Below are 7,091 nucleotides of genomic sequence, written 5' to 3'. Positions count from 1 at the left end.
AGCCCCGCTCATCTCCTTCGAGCGATAAACCCATGTTCATTAATGTGCACATCCCTTATGTGGCGGGTTCCACAGAAGGCAAATCAAGGGCGTGAAGCCACTCCCGCAAGTGACTCCACTCAGCCAGGGACGCACCCCGAAGATCACAGACAGTTACACAACCAATCAACAATATGCTAACATCAATCACCAAAACCAAACCAATATTATAATTAATCAACAATCACAAACACATTATCTAGCCGATACTGAGTAGGGAAACCCTAACTAGAAAGCAATCACCAAGATCGTCACAATCAGCTAATCACAATCGTTCTTCAACGAAATCATCTCCTATAAACACACAATCATACAATCACAATCTAACATAAACCATACTCCCCCAAAACCCCCAAATTACCCAATTAGGATTTCAACTAAAATCAATGAAACGATATAAAAAAATCATACTAGGAGCTTACCCACAATGCGACGGTCTCACAGGCGTAAAGAACTCAACTATCCGACGACTCTAGCCCTTAGGTTTTGCCAACAACGCGACGAGAGAAAACTACGTAACTTCTTTTTCTTTTGAAAGGTTTAGAAAGGTGAAAAAGTGATTAAAGAAAATGAGAGAAACCTTTTATATTAAACTACGCGTTATTAGCAAATCCCATCAAACAAACCCGTAAAACACACTTACTCTGTGACACCACCATACTCCAAGTGCCTTACCAGGACCACTCAGGTATAAGAACGTCACCATCTCGGTTTCCCGAGGCAATGATAATCAAATGACAATAAAGAAACATAATTTAAATAGCCAAACTGTTTAAAGTGATTACAAATCCAAACTGATAAAAGGTACAATACATGTTCTCAAAAACCAAAGGTCTAAACAACTAAAGTATGACAGCGGAAGACTCTAATCAGCTCGTGGTGACACATCCCAGCTAGCCCAAAAGTCTCTAGGCAAACCTGCTCAACAACTGCTAACAATCCCCGAATGGATCACCACAGTTTTTAAAACAATTAAACGGGGTCAGTACTAATTACACGAAAACAAGATACAATACAACAATTACCAAACAGCACAATCGTCACATCAAACCCTGGTCTCCATAAACAATCTCCACGTAACTGACTACACACTAAAGTGTGTAGCCCTGCCAGAGTACCCATCGCAACAGATACTCCACACCGCCATTTGGGGACCGCAGCCGTACCCACTAAATCCCCGCTCATCTCCATCGAGCAATAAACCCAAGTCCATTAATGTGCACATCCCTTCTGTGGCGGGTTCCACAGAAGGCGAATCATAGGCGTGAAGCCACTCCCGCAAGTGAATCCACTCAGCCAGGGACACGCCCCGAAGAACACAGACAGATAATCAGCAATCACAATACAAACTCAACAACCGTCTGAAACAATCAACAATAATAACTACAGCACAATTCACCACACATATCATGTAACTAATACTAAGTAGGGAAAACCCTACCTGAAATGCAATCACAAGCAGCAGACGATCTAACAACTGTCTCAAAAACGCTCTTCTACGAATCCTCCTCCTATTCACATAATCATATAATTACTAACAATCACAATCCCACCAAAACCCCCAATCCCCCAAATTAGGGTTTAAAAAAAGTTCATTAAATGCTATAAAATTGGTACGTAGATCTTACCCTCGACGCAAGGATCACAAGGACACAAAGAATGATGAAATCCGACCTCTCAAGCTCCGGGATTTGCCAATAACACGGATGATGCGAATAACGTAGTCTCAATCTCCTTTTTAAGATTACTAGGTTTGTAAAAGTGTTTAATAAAGATGACGGTATGAATTATATACTAATCCGTGTTATTAACAAAACCCGTCGAAATAATACCTGTTAACCGACCTACTCGATCGAGTAACTAACGTACTCGATCGAGTGCCACTTACTTGATCGAGTACCAAGGCTACTCGATCGAGTACCCTACAGGCAGAACACTGTTTCTAAAATCAAAACACCCTTACTCGACAGAGTAAGGCCCACTCGATAGAGTACCCAGAGACTCATAAAACCGTAGTATTACAGTCTTCCCTCCTTAAAAAGAACTTCGTCCCCGAAGTTCAAACCACAACAAAATAAAAACATACTACCACACTCCCGACACTACAACCACAACAAAACTCAACACAAAAAACTCCGACACATGCTACCAACCCAAACTCAACCCGACACAACTCACTACTAACTATACCAAAAACAACATAAAAAGATGCAAAAACTCTTCGCGATTGATGCGTGTCATTTATATGATATTTTATACCTCATTTTACACGCATTTCAGAGCTCATTCATGTAGTTTATGCTACATTTCTCCCTATTTCCGTCTACTTCCGTATTTTTGTACATTATTGCAGGAATGTGAAGAATTCAACAGAAATTGAGCTAAATCCATCCCCGAGTATCCTGCATTGCATTTGACGTGAAGTATTCACTAAAGGAACGAGCTTGGTGCGCATTTCAAGGCCCAAAAGACAAATCCACGAGACTATAGAAGTCAAGAACCAGCTAAATCAGTCGATCGACCAGTACCATCAGTCGATCGACCAACCCACGGGATCCAGAAGCTACTGCACACTGTGTCCCAGTCGATCGACCGGTCCCAGCAGTCGATCGACCAAGACGCTACTTCAGACGAGAATTAAAAGATTGGGAAACTTGAAGCCCATTGTATTTAGGTTTTGGAAATAAAAGTTACGTTGGTTTGCTATATAACGTAACCTAGAAACATCAGAGTAGGCATTCAGAAATTTACCTAATTTTACATTCAGTTTTAGTTTATCAAATAATTAGGGTTTGGAATATTGGTTTGCATCGGATTTTCGTTCGTACTTCTAATCATTCCGTTACAATTCCTCTGAAATTTTGGTATTCCCTATTCTTATTTCAGTTCATCTTTATTGCGTTGATAGTATAGAAATTGTTAGTTAGTTTCCCGAAACCGAATTATCGTTTATGTTAATTGTTTGTTCATTCATTTTAAGCATGAATTATTCTGTCTATTTCGTTAATTTCATTGTTGTTATCATCCCTAGTATGAGTAGCTAATTTATTCGTGCTAGGATGTAGGGGAATTATAGTGTTGGCGGCGTAGATTAACATGGCCTGAAATCGCGTGTCAGTCGATCGACTGCCATACCTGGTCGATCGACTGACCACGTGAGGTTTACCTTCGTTTTAATTGATTTAAATGTTGTATTTGACGAATCGAATGCATGCGACTAGTTGAATGCTTAATTTTTGACTGACCCATTAGATCGAAAGATAGGGAAGGTTGTTAGATCACCAATTAAAATGACTAAACTATGCTGAGATCGAAAGATAGGTAAAGTTTAGATTATCAGTCACTTTTCAGGACGAGAGTCAGTATTAGTGATATTAGGGACTTATAGCGAGATCGAAAGATGCTATCTGTTGAGAGTGGACCGAGAGGACCTCTTGTTTTCCCGCCTCATGTGTTTGATTTAGACCGTCTTAGTTTTTTGCCGAAACTATAATGAACCGACCATCCTAGTACCCTTCTTTATATTTGATTTAATATATTTCTTTAGTTTAATTTTTATTGTTATTAGCTATAGACCAAATCAAATCAATCCCCACACTTGTTACCTTAGACTAAATTTAGACAACTTTTAATTTCATTCGCCTCCTTGTGGTTCGACCCTGTTACTACTAGCCTAGGTTAGTTTTAATAGGAATTATAAATATTATTTTTGGTGCTCACAACGACGGGTATCAAATTTTGGCGCCGTTGCCGGGGAGGCAATTGTTCTAATTTTTAGTTGTTTTATTTTAGTCTTTCTTTAGTTTAAGGGACTTCTGTTCCTTAGGCTCTTCTTACATTCTTCCTGTAGTTTCTTCTTATGCGCAGGTCACAAGGTGGTGAACTACTACCATTCAATCTAGAGATTGAGAGAACCTTGCGCGCAAAGAGGAGATTGTTTCAAGACCAACAGCTGGAGGAAGAGTCTGGTTCTCATTCTAGCTTTTACGAGAACGAGTTGTTTGAGGAGGATCCACCTTCCTCTCCAGTTTCCAATTCATCAGCTGAGACCGTTACATCTCCAGATTTTCCAGTCATGGCCGAAGAAGCAACTATTGCTAGTCACTCAGAGCCGACAGCTGCGAATCTCTACAAAGGATTCGAACTACCAGGGGAGGCAAGAAAATTCGAGCCGAAGCCTTCCTATATTAACTTGGTTGAGAGAAACCAATTCGGGGGAGCTGCAAATGAAGATGCAGCCAAGCATATGGAGATTTTTATCGATTATTGCTGCTCTATACCCCCGCCGACTGGCGTGACTCAGGACCAGATAAAGGAGACCATGTTCATTTTCTCTCTTCGTGATGCTGCGAGGGAGTGGTATAGAGACCTGGATCGAGCTGCTCATGGGATCATCGACTGGAATTCTTTGGCCTTGGCATTCTACAAGAAATACTTCTCTGCCTCGAAGACGAATGCCATTAGAGCTCAGATCACGAGCTTTAAACAGGGACCTGATGAGAACTTTCATGAAGCATGGGTCCGTTTCAAGAAGCTGGTGCGAACCATACCGCACCATGGGTTCGAAAAATGGAGTCTTTGCAATCAGTTTTATAACGGGTTGTATGACGATCAGAGGGCTATTTTGGATGCTGCAGCCAATGGCCGATTTGCTGAGAACATGGGAGAGACCAAGGGGTGGAAGATCATAGATGACTTAGCCACCCATAAAGCTGAATATGGGAATTCCAGAGGCAATCAAAAGAGAGCTGCTGAATCTTCTTCTGTAGCTGCATTAGAGGCTCTCACGGCGAGGTTTGACAAATATGAATTGGGAGGATCTTCAAAAGGAGGGATGTACCATGTTAATGCTGTTTCAGACGGTCCTTTCGTCTGTAGAAGATGTGGAGCTGAGGGACATGTCTCAGAAAATTGTCCTAGTCCCTTCGAGTCTTGTGCTGCCTTTCAACATTACAGGCAGACAAACACGTACTATGAGCCGAATGTCCACCCAAACTTGAGGTGGAGTAGCCAAAATGTCCTGAATCTGACTCAACCTCCACAGCAGCAGCAGCAGCAGCAAGCTTATGTGCCCCCTCACAAGCAACAACCATATCAAAAACCTCCCTATGTGCCGCAGCAGCAACAATCTCAAAATTCTGACTTTGCTGAGTTGAAGAATATGTTGCAAAAGGAGTCCCAAGCTAGAGAGGCCGGAATGAAACTTTTAGAGAGCCAAATTGCTCAATTGGCTAGCAAGAGTACCACTCGAGCTCCGGGACACTTACCGACTCAAACTGACCAAAAGGAGACCCTTAATGCCATCACTTTGAGGAGCGGGTCTACCTTGGAGGGGCCTGCTATGATTGAGGATGCCCCTGAAAAAGATAAGCCGGAACCGAGTCAAAACAAAGCTGGAACGAAAAGTGGAAAGAAAAAGGCGTCTACCAGGTATATCAGTCGATCGACTTATATACCCGGTCGATCGACCGAAGTGCGGGTTACAAGAGCTTCTGGAACTGTAGACCTCAGTCGATCGACTGGCCTCACTGGTCGATCGACTGAGGCCGCTGCTGATAGTGAACCTTTTCGTCCTCCGATGCCCGACAACTTGAGGGATCACTTATTTCGGGGTACGACAGTCCCGAAAATATTGGGGCAAGACCCGAGTGCTGATGGGTCCGTCCCGATTCCGAAGTACGACCCGATGTCGATCAATGGTTCACATTTGAGACGGTCTGAAGAGGGGTCAAGCTTCAATAAGGAGAAGGTAGTGGACTTCCAGCCTAAGTCCACCGATGCCGGCATGAGAGATTTAGAGGAGAGGGCTAAGTTGCTACTTACAGCCCCTTATCTAGAGAGACTAGTGCCGACGAAGGAACAGGTATCTTTCAATAAATTTAAAAAAGTTATTCGTAGTTTGAATGTACAAGTTCCTATCCTTGAGTTGGTCAATCAAGTGCCTGCCTACACTAAATTCATGAAACAACTCTTGTCTAAGAAAAAGTCACTTGAAACTGTGCATACTGTCGCATTAACTGAGGAGACATGCTCTTATTTGTCTCATACTGCGCCCCTTAAGCTAGAAGACCCGGGTAGTTTTTCTGTTCCTTGCAATATAGGTACCTTCTCAATTGAGAAGGCATTATGTGACCTAGGAGCTGGTATTAGCGTCATGCCCTTGAGTCTAGCTAGGAAGCTGAAGTTGAATAGGTTTGCAGTCACCAATATGACAGTACAGATGGTTGATCGCTCCGCGGTCCAGCCGATAGGAGTCTTAGAGGACATCCCCATGCAAATAGGGAAGTTCTTCTTCCCTGTAGACTTCGTTGTACTCGATATGCCCGAAGATGCCCACATTCCCATTATTTTGGGTAGACCATTCCTGCACACTGCTGGTGCAGTCATAGATGTTGGTTCTGGGACCCTGACCTTCAAAGTGGGGAAGCATTCTATTGTCTTCGCCCAGACAGCTAGGAAGAAAGACCCCATGTGGCCTGTCACCTGCAATACGGTTTCTGAAAAGAAATCATACTTTGTGCTTCCTGATATGCCTGTCTCTATTCCTATTCCTGTTGTAACACCTCCGCCCCAGACTGGGAGCAAGAAGGAGGAAGATTCTGTTGTTTTAGACATTGCAGGAGCTGGTTTGGGGAAGGAAGAGCCGCATGTTGCTCCAGCTGTGAAGGAGCCAATCATTTCACGAGGCGGTCTTGGTTGCCTTAGCTATGGCACTGATGAGGAAGTTGATGACGAGCCGGTCAAAGTGAGAGAGTCCGATTTGGATTCTGACGAGTCCGAAGAGATCATTGACTGGGGAGAGATATAAGCTATTGACCCGTTGAGTTCGGCGGATGTTGAAGCTAAGAAGAGTGCAGCTAAGAAGATGAGCACAGTTGAGGCTACCTCTAGTAGCCAGAAGCCAACCAAGTGGGCCATTCCATGGCCGTTCTTGATCAACTATTAGTTGATTGAGACTTCTTTCAAACATTTACAATTTATTGCTTTCGTTGAACCTTTTTATTTATTGTTTTGTGTGCGCGAGACTTCGCATTTTATTTTGCTTGCTTAGG

General features: G+C 42.9%; 1 non-coding gene across 1 annotated transcript; it reads right to left on the bottom strand.

The window, feature by feature from the left end:
* Nucleotides 1-4,495: 4,495 nt before the first annotated feature.
* On the bottom strand, nt 4,496-4,602 carry LOC141621404 (small nucleolar RNA R71). The gene has a single exon (XR_012532297.1). It is a non-coding gene; the product is annotated as a small nucleolar RNA R71 (small nucleolar RNA).
* Nucleotides 4,603-7,091: the final 2,489 nt, after the last annotated feature.

Source organism: Silene latifolia, chromosome 1 (assembly GCF_048544455.1).
Source record: "Silene latifolia isolate original U9 population chromosome 1, ASM4854445v1, whole genome shotgun sequence".
Lineage (NCBI taxonomy): Eukaryota > Viridiplantae > Streptophyta > Magnoliopsida > Caryophyllales > Caryophyllaceae > Silene > Silene latifolia.
This window is presented reverse-complemented; position numbering and strand designations above follow the sequence as displayed.